This window comes from Passer montanus, unplaced genomic scaffold, assembly GCF_014805655.1.
Source record: "Passer montanus isolate IOZ18808 unplaced genomic scaffold, ASM1480565v1 scaffold15, whole genome shotgun sequence".
NCBI classification, from domain to species: domain Eukaryota; kingdom Metazoa; phylum Chordata; class Aves; order Passeriformes; family Passeridae; genus Passer; species Passer montanus.
The window spans coordinates 10127764-10141896 of record NW_024362051.1 but is presented as its reverse complement, the minus strand read 5'-3'; the positions used below and the strand labels follow the sequence as shown (position 1 = coordinate 10141896).

Sequence of the window (14133 nt, the reverse complement as noted above, 5' to 3'; positions counted from 1 at the left end):
GTTAAGGCAGAGCAATTCACTTTATTTAACCTCTGCCCATTTTGCTCACTTGCAGGAGCTTTAAATGTAAACTTTAGAAAAAATAAGCATTACTTTGAGAAGAAAATACATTATTTTGCTTTTTTTTGTTTTTTAATCAACAAGCATGGCCATCCCAATAGACCAATCCTAAACCTATTCAAATAACAAAACAAATTTTAATACTAAAGTATACAGATAAGTCAAATACAGCTTATTGATCAAATTTTGAGATGAAGCCCTTTGCATTCCAAATAGAACAAATATCCCACCAGTTTCTGTGCTTATTCCCTACCAGCTCCAACACAAAAAATTAAGCTGATGCTTCCGAAAGGCAGATTAAGCAACAAGAGGTATCAGCAAACCTGGGTAAAAATAAAGAAAAAAATTAAATACTAAAGTATTCTGGTCCCAGTCAAACAAGTCAGTGCAGGCAACTCTCAGCTTGCAGTTTCAGTTGTGCTCCAGGTCACTCTGAAGTTCACTGTGGGCTGGGTAATTCTCTGGTACACACCATAGGTACCAACAAACATACAAACAGCAGAGGCAAAATCCCAAAGACCAGTCCATTACTGCCAAAAGCTTCCATTAGAACACATCTAATGAAAGACTGTGGGTTCATACCATTCAAACAAAAAGCGAAGAAGTGTGGACGCTGGAATGGACAAAAATTGGTATCAACATCATCACATGGGGAAAAACTTCCCCTGAGCAGCAGTTTAGTGAGCTGGAACAGCTCCTGGGCAAGTGAGGAGGCCAAGGTGGGTCAGATGCAGCGTGAGCTGAGAGCCAGGCTGGGCTCCCCAGGGCTCTGCCTGCACAGCCGTGGTGCAGGGGTGCCAGAGGGACCAGGAGAGACACTGCTCGCTGACAGCTCGTCAGAACCATGCCTAGAACGTCTGGGACTTCCATTCGCAAAAGTCTTTTCTATGCTAATGACTTCCTACAGATGTTTTGAAATGTTTTAACTGTTCTGGTTTGATTCAGCAAGATGCTGATGGTGTGATTTGAGGAACTGCAGCAGGAGCTGCAGGAGTGAACCCACCCAGGACCTTCCTGGACATCCACCAGCAACTGGATGTCCAGGAAGATCCTGGGTGGGTTCACTGCTCAGGATACTGAGAAGAAAATTCCTGTCTTCCCCAGGAAAACAGGATAGGATGAAAGATGGGACCAGTGTGGGACAAGAACACCTGTTTTAGCTGCACCTGCTTCACACAGAAAAAGGAATTTCCATTCCGTACAAAACCTTGCCATTTTGAACTGACTTTTCAAACCAAGCAAGAAGAAAAGGTCAACATTTCTATAAACCAGAACGTTTTTAACGTTGATTCAGAAGTATTGACATCTCCCTAACAATATCAAAACAATCTCAAACATAAATATGGTACTGAATAATAAATCAGAAAGTCAAAAGGAAGTCAAGCATAAATGCAACACACATTTATAAACATCCCCCCAATCAAAACAAGGGCTGAGCATGACATGTGCCCCCAAAATGCTTCATTGCCCATGCAGCTGCATTTTCATCAGAGGCTCCTACTTATTTCTTCTCCATTTCCTTCCTCACTCTGCTATTTGTCCATGGCTTATATTTTGTTCATAAGGCAGTGATGCTCATCCTTTAAAACCCAACTGTCCCATTACTGAAATGTAATACTCTCCTCCAGAATAATTCAAACCTCTCCTTCCAGTTTTACTATTTCCTTACATAATACATCATTAAAACTAAGTGTCATAAAGTTGTTTGGGTTCTTTTATGCAGAACACAGGTGGTCAGAGAATGATACGACAGTAAGAAATCCAGGCATCATCCTCCTCCCTGTTCCACATGCACAAATCTTCCTTCTAACGTGACTGACATGCAATGGGCTCAATGCAACACAATTTCTGTGTACAGCAATACAGCTGGGAAGACATGAGCAGGCTTTTGGGTTCTACATGCCTTCACCAGACATTTAAGCTGAGTATCATCAGGCTCTATGGCTCTTAATAAAGGACAATGAAGTTATCAATTGAGGGTAATTAAGAAATCAGTTTTAAAAATCTAAAAAAAGCATTGCAAGACTGAATAAGGGAGGATTAGTGTGAGCGGAAAAGAAAGGGAGAAAATGTGAGATCAATAAGACTGTGAAGGACAATGCCATAACACAGCAGCTGATGAATAGCAGAAGCCTCTGGGACCAGTGATATCTCAGGAGTCTCTGTCTTTCACTGCTATCAGTGACAACCTCGGTGTGATGTGTCCAGGTGACTTGTGGCCCACTAGGTTTGAGAGTTACAAATTAAATAAGAAGTTCCTAAAAGGCTCACAGCACTTTTTTTCAGGTGTGCCCAGTGAAGCTGATGAAGATGCTCAGATGCCCTCAAAGTGCAGCAGAACCAAATCAGCCAAACACAGTCAAGGCCCCCAGGAAACAACATTTTAGACTTCTCACATAAAGCAACATTTTTGTTCTCCAAGAAAGCCTTCCAATGGGTCTTATTAAGGACTTGAAATAAAGGAAGAATTTTTTTTTTCACTTTGCAAATACAAGTCCACTGAAGCTGAGGAAGAAACCAATCACAAGCTTGACTGCATGTGTTTCAGCACAGATGATCCTTCATGCTACATTTACACCACTGCTCTCCCTACAGGGACACCACTGCTGACTTCCTACCTTCCCTCCACACCTCCAGCACTTAATGAATCATTCACATGGTGAGATTTTCTGGAAAAGTTAAGTAAGAAATTCTTCTGGGTAGAAGGAATAAGTTGTTACAATAACAAGTAATTTACTATCGGAATGCTATGCATACTGTATCATCTTATTTGTATTTCACAGTTAATCTCCCAGCTCACAAAAGTTTTATCGGATTGGAGGCATGTGCTGTATTCCCCTTTATAAAATTTTACAGTCCCTTGCTATTCTCAGGGCTTGTTTTATAGGCACAATTTGCTGCTTTAATCTCACCCAATTGTCATATTCTAAATCACGGTGTATAAAAATGTCTTAAAAGGAGAGATGCGCTGAAGGGTAGTACTTAATTACACTTACTGCCTGATTTAAATGTTATCTGTGCTTTGCCAAGTGCCAGGCACAGAGTAACCCAGCAGAGCAAATCTGCATAAACCGATACAAGTCATTATTGGGCTTTTAATAGCAACCCTGTTCTCCTGTGCAGCATTCTGATGAAGGTGTGTTCCTCCTCCTCCTATCATATTAGCTCACAAGAAAATTAAGTAAGGAGGTTGAAGAACTGGTAATTGGTGAGGTCTTTCCAGTCACTCTTTGCTAACTTATTTATTTTTATCTCCTTGCAGAAATCTTTGTCAAGACAATTTCGCTGGTCACCTTCGTCAGTCTAATGTGTCCTAATGGAGCTGAAAAGCAGAGTGCATAAAGCAAACAGAAAATCCATTTGTTCAATGGTTTCCTATTCCTTTTATAGCACTTCCACTCCAGAAGAGCTTCTCTTTACACCCTCTCCCCCCACTTCCTAGGAATCAAACAAACAAAACTGAAAATACCACCAAAATTTCAGGCAATTCATGCTTTGATTTTTGACTTCCTCCTCCCCCACCCAAGTGAGCACAGTAAGGGACTGATTTGCCTCTGCACTAACTACATTAGACATGCAGTTAAATTCTCTGGCTCAGGGGAGCAGAAACACAGCTTACAGTACATCATATCTAAATACTTTCTACTTCATGCTCCAATCCCTGCTCCTACCACACACCAGAGAGCTCAATACAGGCCCACTTTAGCAAGATCCCCCCGAACTTAAGGGAAAGCAGGAGAGTGACCTTTTTTTGCTTAGATTCATTGTATTTAATGAACCAGGGGAGGTAGAGTAAGTACTACAGCTCTCACTGATCTATCCAGCAGCTTTATTTCTGGCCCACACCACCAGCATAAATTCAATTTCACTGTTTATTTTTGTTGTTGTCCCCTTGAGCGTGCTGTGCTTGTGGTCCAGCACTGCCAAAGTCTAGGAGGGACTAAGCCACAGCTTTGTGCCAAGTGCCCTGCAAGTCACTGTGAAAGGACATCACTGAGTCAAGCCCAAATACTCAGCAGCTTTCTATTCAAATGGCATTTCCAACTCTGCACACATTTCAAACCATGCCAGAGCAGTCACAGTTATGCACGACTACTCCCTGCCCATCTATGAAGCGTGGCTCCAATCATGAGATGTCAGCATTGTTTCATGCAAGATAAACTCCAACATTGTCCCTTATGAGTCTATGAAATATGTATGTGCCACTGCTACCAGTCACAACTGTGCCACCACTGCCTTTATTTCAGCCTTGGCAAACAGGCAGCTGGCAGGGGGAAGAAAGAGAGGGGGAAGAAACCCAGTCCAGAATGATTATATATTTTATCCTCTGATTTTAAGCATCTTTTCTAAACCCAAGTGGTGTGAAATACTAAGACCCCTCAGTTTCACAGGGGGCTGGAGCCATAGCATGTCTGGCATGGCAGAAGCTGAACCCCTCAGCCTGAGAAGAGATGGGCAAGAGGTATCCAGAGCAGCTTTCCCAGCCCAAGGTCAGTCCAGCCCTAGCAAGAGCCTGGCAGGATGACTGTGCTCTCCAAGCAGCTCCCAAAGTCCAGCCAGTGGATCCCTGGCAACGTGCCTTCCTTTGGGCAGAACAAGAGGAAGGGTATGAGGTAGCAAAAAAGCCATGGCACTGGGAAAATGCTGCTCCCAAGAACCTCGTTCAGCTCATTTCCTCTTAAAATGAAAGGCAGTATTTTCCAGACCACTGGTATCTGAAGCCAAGTGAAGAACTTCACATTTCTCTCAGGGGATCCTACTGCACTTCAGAGGTGATTTCAACAAAAACCTTGATGCCAAAAGTATGCAGTCCTCTGCAAGTAATTTAGAGAGTTAAAGATCAGACAAAACTCCAAAGGGTCTGAGACGGTTATAAAACCATAGGTTTAGCAGAAATGAGTTGCCGATTTCAGTATTTTTTATTATTAGAACACATTCCCCCCCATAGGAAGTCCATTTGAGTAGCCACAAGTTGAAGTTTCTCTGTCGTCTCTGATGGTAGATTCATCTTGCCACTTCCAGAAACAGCCACTCCTTCACACGCAGAAGCACATTGCAGAAATGGTGCAGCAAAACCACCACATTTCATGGTGGTTGTATCACCCTCACAGCAGGACTGGCTCCTCTGGTGGGTCCCTTTCCAACACCCATCCCAAGTTTGGCAACTTTGGAGCTTCTTCCCATCTCCTGTGAACTCAGCTTTTTTTTTCCCTTTTTTTAAAGTAATAACATTACAGGATTAATTACTTAGCAAGGTCTCTATAAATGCATCTGCCTTTGAAACCTCTACAAAAGCACAAGTGAAATTCCAGAGATAAACAAACACAAACTCCCTTTTAATTAAGCACAGTGCCTCTCTGTGGGGGGTGACAGAGTGAGCAGATGCAGGGGGATTGCCAATTAAGATACAACTTCTTTGATGGGAAGAGTACAGCCACACACAAGAGGAAAAAGGAGAGGAATTTGCCATCCAAGTCATTTTAATTGGCTGCTCAGAGAGATTATGCATTCCCCACATTCGATGCTGCCAAAAAAGTATTACTGATCCAAAATACTAAAGAGCCATCAAAACATGTCCTAAGCTGCTTGTGCCATGTTATTACTAAAGCTACCTGTGCACCTCACTCATCCTGCTTGAGAGGGCTGTAACACAGGGAGATAATTCTCAGGGTTAATTAGACAAAGGAACAGACAACTCTTGGATTTAATTTTCTGTTATTGATCATTATTATTCACTAAACACCAGGCATGCTTAGCAAAAACTTCTTGAAGAGAATGCACAGTTATCTCTAGCCTGAATCAGTTTTAAAAAGCAACAAAAAAAAATTAAAACCCATGCAAATAGCTAAAATAAACTTCTGAAAATTGCATGAGCAAGGATGCAAACAGAAAGTGAACAAGAGGATGGACTGGTCATCTTCAGCATAACTTTCATTGATTTGACATTCTAATATTTTTGGTGTGCTTTTCTCTGATCCTAATAACAATGCTGTTATACTCTCAGCTTTGCTACAAAAACTGCATTTTAACTTTCACTTCTGTTTTTGTCTGGTTTCAATGGAAATACACAAGTTTTCACATGGCTTGTTCCACGCCTTTCTACCCCTTGGGGAGGGAAAAGAAAGGCAGGGAACTGAGGAATGGCTTGCTCAGTTTGCAGCCTGCTCAGGAATCTTGATTTTGCCTCCTGACAGTTGTGTCTCCACTGCAGAGGACAGAGCCCTGCGCAGGGGGAAATTCAGGCACAGGAAGCCAGAGCTGCTTTATCTGAGGCTCCTTCCCTGAACATGACGGCTCTGTCATCCAGGCCGATGTAAACACAAAAGAAGATTGGGATTTCACTATCTCAACTCAAAATAAATGAGTGTGACAGAAAAGGAACTCTTGTCTTTGCAAACAGAAGAAAAGCTCAGCTGCTTCTGAGAATGGGATAACCAGAAATGTGTTCCTGCCTTGGCAAAAGAGCCCAGGCTGCAGAGGTAGGCTGGGGCAGAGGAGCTGCTCCCTTCTGGGTCTCTGCAGCTGGCAAGCCAGAAACAACAGCATTGCTAAATCTCAGTTATAAACAGCAAAAACAATTCTGGCTTTTCTGGAAGGACCAAAAAAGCCTAAAAATAAAACCAAAACAAAATAATTTTTAAAAAGTCTTTTTCTCCATTTCTTTCTTCTCTCTGGGAAGTGTCTCAAGGCCAGCAAGACAAAAAAGACAAAAAGTAAGAGGAAACTCCTATGAGAGATACAGACTCCTGGGAACTTCTCTTCGATGCACAAACACTGGATGTCCACTGACCCCCAACCCTTCTCAAACCATAACACTACAGGGAGTTCTGCAGTGTCACCACATCAAAAGTTTCCCCATGTCTCCCACATTATCTACACACACTAGTGCAGAGTGCTGGCACCATGCTTATAAAAATACACTGAGGCTGGAGCAGCTTAATAGCAGTACCATACCTGGTTATTAATCAGAATGAAATGCCTGAGAATAAAGGAAGTACGGATATTTCATTTATTAGTGGAAAGGTGAAGGAACCTAATTACAGCTAGGTAATTCCTGCACATGGAAAGTACATCTCCTGTGACAGGGCTCCCTCATCTAGCAGAGTTCCAGTGTCTGAAAAATCAAAGCCAGACCTACCAAGGCTGAAAATGGAGACAAGATGCAATTTTTCAAGAGAGAGGAAAGTGCTTCCATTCTCAGTTTCTTTAGGTATATTTTCCATCACTTGAATCCACTATCCATATCCATTATCACTTACTAGATAATTTTCAAAAAGAAAAAAAAACAAGAGGAGAAAGGAATCAGGAAACAGCAAAAGGCAATCAGAGAGGAGGGGTGGAGAATCAATTCAATCTGGGCAGCTAATTTAAACATTAAGTCAAGAAACTCAATTCCTCACATAGTCAAGAGGAGAGAATCAGGCTCTAAATTCAGAGCTTTGAATCACCCTGTGGCAGCTCTGGTGACTGTATGTGGCCTTGGGGCTCCCAAATTAGATATCTGAACTTGCATGTGTCTACAGCTATTGGCCATGCTGCTTGCAGTAAATGCTAGAGGGATTTGGACACCTAATGCTGTTTTTAATTCTTGATTAACTGTAGCGACAACAGTTTCAAGAGTTTTGTCTCATTTTTGGTGAGGACAATGCTGTTATGACAGTACACGATACCCTGAACCACCCACAAGTATAAATTACACATTTACTACCTGCAGCACACTATACTCATATATCTCGTCTTTCAGCCTTAAAAATAATACAGACTAAATTATGTATTTGCTATAAACATGAACAAAGCAAACTTCATGCTGACAGGATGCATACAAGCAAAACCAGAAAACCTGTTTTAAGGAGAACATTGATGCAAATCGCGTTGCAAAAAACAGTCATCAATCAGATTTCGTAATTCCTTGCCATGTCTATCCTTTGCAACAACTCTTATATTGCTGTACAATTAAAAAGAAAGCAAATATAAAATTCTCATCTCTCCCCAACTAACAAACACTCTCAGTTCTTGAGAACAGTAAGTTCTGAACTTGCACATAACTCTCACTGGACTTTCATCTGGTGCAGTATATTGTCACAAAGCAGAAAATGCAGGCTGGGCTCACATTATCTGTAATGAGACAGACACTCCTTCATTTTAACAAGGTACCACTGCCAATATCAGCCCTGCTGTGTAAAAAACCTGAGGCAACGATTTTTTATTTATACAAGAGCAATGAAACCCAGCGAGATCAGATGTGATCGAAGGCACCTTCCAGCACCTGGCACACAGTGAATATTCATGCAGCACCTTTAAAAAGCAGCTTACATCCCACACACCTCATGCCAAGGCAGATGCCAGGGCACTGCCCAGCCCTGCCAGCAATTGGGCAGGGCAGCCTGGAACAAGAAACTGCTCACACCCATGTGGCCATCAGCCCTGCACACTTCAAAGTGGGAAATCAAGGCACCGCAATGATCAAAATTCGTTCAGTGGTTTCTCCCCAGTGAAGCATTTAAATTTTTCTGTAAGACATCACAAGTCTGAGGAAGGAAAGCTGGAGGGTTTCTTCACACACAGATGCCAATGCTTCTGGGACCTGTCACTCTTCCGAGCCACTGCAGCACCAGCAAGGCTTGAGCACCATGAACTGTGTGCACAAGTAACCCTGCCATCCCAAAGTGGGCTCTCTCCATCTCCATGAGTGGAGCAGCAGGAATTTCCTCTCAGCTCCCACGCAGCTCTAGACATTCCCAGGAGCAGGTGAGCTGCCTTCTCTTGTTTCTCTGAAATGCGCTTCTAACTCTCCTCACTCAAGAATGAGTCAGACTTCAGGCCTTATTTCTACCTACCCATGGTATTTTCACTCTCTGTGCAAAGGGACAATTAAACCAGCGGTCACACGTATGGGGAACCCTAAAGTACAGCACCGGGACAAGAAGTTAGCTCAGAAATTAAATGGAGCTGGAGGCATAAATAGTGCAGTGACAATTGCAGGTTCATCTGTAACCTGAGCTCAGCTGAGCTTCTTGTGATCCACAATTCCCTATTAACTTTTTTTCTATCTCTCTATCTTTGGGAGTCCTCTTCAAACAAACCCATGACTCCCTCTAAAGTGCTGAGAGAAAACAGAAAAGAAAACACGTTTTTGCTCAAGTAATGTCATAGGAGCAGTGAGTGGAAAAAAAAAGAAAGGTCTTCTGCTGGCACCAGATTAAAGCCTATGTGATTGGAAAGAGACCCCATGGAGCAACCACCCATTTGGAATAAACCTAGGCTTGAATTTCAGGTGCTGCAAGACACAAGGAGCAATGTCACTGGGCTGCCTGAGCTGCACCAACAGTGACCTGGCACAGCAAGGAGTGGCCAGAGCCACTCCCCTCAGTTTTGGGGACACAGCACAAGGGCAGAATGGAGTTTGCACTTGTAAACAACTCCTGACACTAAGAGCCATGTCAAAGAACATGAAGAGCTACTGTCACACTCAGGGCTCTGCCTCCTCGAGACCAAATTACTGGAACTGTGGAAATTTTATTCCTTCTGGGTGCCACAACCCTAAAATGACTCAGGACTGAGAGCCCAGCTGCTCCGTGAATGGCAAAAATTTTTTTCCTTTTAACTGCCAAGTGAAGGACAGCAAATCCCAGAGAGAATGGAAGAGAGAACAACAAAATTAAGTGGAAATACCATTTAATTTTATGTCCAGGTCCTCCACTGACTGTTTTTTTTCAATTTTATCACAAGATTTTGAGCTATTACAGGAGCCTCAAAATCTGCTCACTCAAGATCGGTAGCCCAGGTTTCATCTTTAAGAGGACAATACATTAATCTACAACAAATGAGCCCTTTAATTGCAAGGTCACCATAGTGGACCAGAGAGAACATTCTTGATGTGGCAAAATTTGGAGACTGTGCTGATCTACACTTGACAGTCCTGTAACCCATGGACAAGATTCCCCTAACCTTTGGGGAACAAGAGGACAGTTCAGTGAGTAAATGCTTTCTCCTGACACAGTGAAAAGGACTGGCAGCTCCCTTAGCCCTGGCACACGAGGGCACAGGTTCCCACCACAACCTGGGGCTTCAGGAGAGACCCACAGTGCAAAACAAACGAGATCCTGGAATGCCAGCCAGCCCTCCTTGAAGTGGGTATTTACAAGAGCTGCAGCTTTCTCCTACAGCTTTTCATTACAAGACTTCATATATATACATTTCAGATTCTCCTGCTGAGAATATAGATAAGCTTCTAACATTAAATTTTCTATAAAACAGAGTCACAATCCAAGGCTAGTGACAAATGCTGGCATCAGAAGCCTACAGTAATGGCATTCTGTTAGGGTTTTGCAGAGCAATGAACACAGAGTAAAACAAAAGTATCTTCCCAACTTGTAAATTTATTTCTGGAACCTTTAAAATGTGAAATTAAAGTTCCTTTTGTGGGCACACAGCCCTGTGTCTTGATAATTGTATATATAAGAAAGGCTTAAAACTGTAATGCAACATTTGGTTTCAGTCCACATTAGTTCTAATGTTTGATTTATTCCTTGCAATAAATAGATTTAAGCTTATTACCATTGATAAAGTCGATCTTGTAAACCCCAGGGCGCTGCTTTGAAAATTTCCATGGTGAAATTTGGCATTGTCATGCAGTTTAAAGTGGTAACCCTGTGGTGATGTGGCAGTGATGCCCATGCCACATTTCCATGATTTCTGATTCTGACCCCACAACTCTGAACAAAGCTGTAACCTTACAGTTCAGAGAGGGACAAAACCCCCCAAAAAACACAATACCCACAAAATATCACACAAAAAACATACTCCACTTCTTTGTCTTCCCACAGTTGAACATTTCATTAAAACACCAAATGTTCAAAGATACAGACCACTGAGTTTAACTTCAATACAAGAAGAGTTGATAGAAAATATAATAAAGAATTGAACAAGTGGGTGCATGATATACCTGGAAAAAGTCAGATATTTTGCAGAGAGCAGTCATGCCCAACAAATCTGTTAGAATTCCTTGAAGGACTTAACAAGGGACATGCAGGTGGCTGATGCAGTACACAGGGCTTTTCCCAAATCCTTCAGCAAACAGTCTCAAGGAATCTTAAGAAAAGATTCCTTTAAAAAGGTAGGCTATGGTGAGAGAGAAAACAAGGGCATCTTATGGATCATCAACTGGGAAAAAAATAAAAAAGGAAATAAAGGAAATAATTTACATCATTTGTCATAATGATGAGAGGCTGTTAACACATCACCTCAACATCTGTGCTAAGTTCAAATACCTGTTACTGGTCTGAGAAAGGGGACAGGGAGGCAATGAAATGTCCAACTATGCTGAAAAGACAGAACAAACAGGAGTAGGCAAAATTACAACCAACGTGAAGGCTGCAGAAGAGTCTCAAGACACCGTGATTGGATAGCAAAATGACAGCATAAATTAAATGTTAATAAATGTAAAATATTGCACTGAAATAAAGGAGTATTACTGTCCACACAGACTGACAGGCTCTGAATTAGCTGTTCTAATGCAGAGATGTAGTCACTACAGACAGCTTTCTGGAAACATCAGCTCAGCAGCAACCCAAAAATAATAAGCAAATAATTTTGGAACTGCTAGGGAAAGGTATCAAGGCTGAAATACAAAACAGAATGTCAGAAACTCATGATTTATCTACATTTTAAAAATGCATCTATTTCTGCTTATGTCATCTTTAAAAGAAAACATATGAAGACATCATATGATGTGATGGATCAGAAGACCAAAAATATTTGTGAACAGCGAAAAGCTTCACTTTGCTAAGAATGCATCAGAAGTAGGAGTACATTTGGACTCTACAGCTTGAAGAAGAGCCAGCCCAGCCAGGTGTGATCCATACCACACACAGGATGCTGGGCTACATGAGCCTTTTTTCTCAACACCTGCATTGTTCTTATTTTCTTGTGAGGTAGAACACACAGAAAGGATAATTTCTACTTCCCTGTGAAGTGTTAGCAGGATAAGCCAGGGCATGTTTAGATAAATTGTATTAATTGGGCTGTGATCTGCAAGAGACTTCTCTCATTTCCACCTGCCCTGGAAGCAAAGATTTTTAATAAGACGTTGACCATTCAGCTCACAATGTGCTATAAAATTTTACCTTTGGTCTTATTAGGGTAACAAATGGGAAATATCATACAAGGCTTGAAATTATGGAGTAGATTAGACTCAAATTGCTTCATAAGTTAGAGAAGAAAAAACACCCTCCAGAGCCATCTCCTATCCCAAAAAGGGCAGGCTCAAGCTAGCTGAACTCTGTATTTTCTATTTCCACATGAAAAGCTGCACATTCTGGTTTTTGCCTTCAAAAGCTGAGGGAAAAAACAACTTTTGTGTATAAAGAGTACACATAAGCACAGCACTGAACATCTAAAATACCAGATAATAGGGTCAGGTTGGGTTGGAACACCCCAGGTCCATTAGACAATTTATGCTGCTGTAACCCAAAGATTCAGGTCCAAACTAAATGAAAAGCCAAATTCAAACAGATCAGAAGCTTCCCATAAGTAAAGGAAAACAGAAGTGCCAAAAAATAAGTATTTTGATCCCTGTAAGAACATTCTTGCTTAGCACAAGAAGCACATGAAGACCAAGGGGGTTTGTGCCATTAATGATAAAACAGCCTTTTCCCACCTGAAAATCAAATCTCATTTTCCTGGACAAACAATAGGCAAGGATGGAGCCAGCCATGTGAGGCAGCTGCTCTGTTACATCAGCAACACATTAATATCTTGACCCTATCCCTAAAAGCATAATTTCCACCCTCACCATAACTTTTCCCACCATGTTGATGAGTAACCACCAACCCAGGATGTAAAATTTGCAGAAATCATTGTTGACTTAGTTCTTTAATCTCCCCATAGCTCATAATGCCTCTTCCTCTCTATGAGCCAAAAATACAATTAAATGACAAAAATCCTGGCTTGCTGGACATTCTGATGCTGAGAAAATCCCTACATAGAAACTACTAATTCACAAAATCATGTAAGAAACACTTCTGCTACTTACAAAATTTCCATGCTTTGTACTATTTTTCAAAAGATTTAACTATTTTCTCACAAACACCAGCTCAGCTTCACAGGCACTATCGTCCTTCAACCTTTCAGTGAAGGCAGTTCATAACAGTGCTGTTGAAAAGAAGAACAATGGAGACATTTAAGTGCACCATTTTTCAATATCTGACTCAACCATAATAACTATAATATCCTCCATGCCAGTAATAAGACAACTGTTAAACATGATACTTAAAATCATTCACCTCTGACTTCACAAAGCTCTTTCAGGAAATACCTGTTTCCAGAAAACTTCATTACTGTAACACTCAGGAATCAGTGTGTAGGTCCTTTTTCCCTAAACCAATAAAATATCCACCTTCAAGTATAATTTCAAGTAGAGAAATTAAACATGCAATGGTGTATAACATCACTCTGTGTAAGGGCCACATCTGCCAGATCCACCAGCAGGGCAGAGGAATTCAGAAGTACCTGTTGCTCAGCAGGCAGAAATCCACTGCTGAAGTCAGACAGAAAGAAAGGAAACAAAGAAAAAAGGGGAAAAAGAGAAAAATATCTAACAGATTTAGTTTTCAGACAATTCAACCAACACTTCAAATCTTTTATTCACACCTTCAAAACCATCATCTGTAGGTAATTAATTATTTCATGCCTGACTTCACGCTCAGTATTTTTACTGACATCAGTGGCAGTAGGATTGGCCTATTCCCTATTAGCTAACTCAAGCCAGTAACTGGCTCTTGAATATCTTGTTCAGATCTAATATCTTCTTTAAGGATCCATTTCTGGCAGAGCAGAAAATAATCAGCCTATCAAAGCACTGCAGTTTCATCATTACCCCCCCAAATTAATCATGTTTCAGTACATGCAAGGCAAGCGTTTAGCAGCACACTGGTAAGCAGGAACAGATAAAAGTGGATTTCCCAGTGCCCACAGTGAAACAGCAACACAGCTAATGATTTCCTGCAAACCACTAGTGCAAGCTCTGTGAAAAAAACCTGCAAAATAATTCAGCTCTTCAGGAGCAACATGTAA

At 41.4% G+C, this 14133-nt stretch overlaps 1 protein-coding gene across 11 annotated transcripts in view; it reads right to left on the bottom strand.

Moving 5' to 3' along the window:
- The window catches only part of SGCD (sarcoglycan delta), a 307378-nt gene that overhangs the window by 280659 nt on the left and 12586 nt on the right, over positions 1-14133 (bottom strand). For 6 of the 11 annotated variants that reach the window (XM_039701182.1, XM_039701183.1, XM_039701186.1 and 3 more), the window contains exon 2: positions 13094-13212. The exons of the other annotated variants lie outside the window; for them this stretch is intronic. The gene's annotated coding sequence lies outside the window, so the exon portion shown is untranslated. The remainder of the gene's footprint in view (positions 1-13093; positions 13213-14133) is intronic. 11 annotated transcript variants of the gene reach the window in all.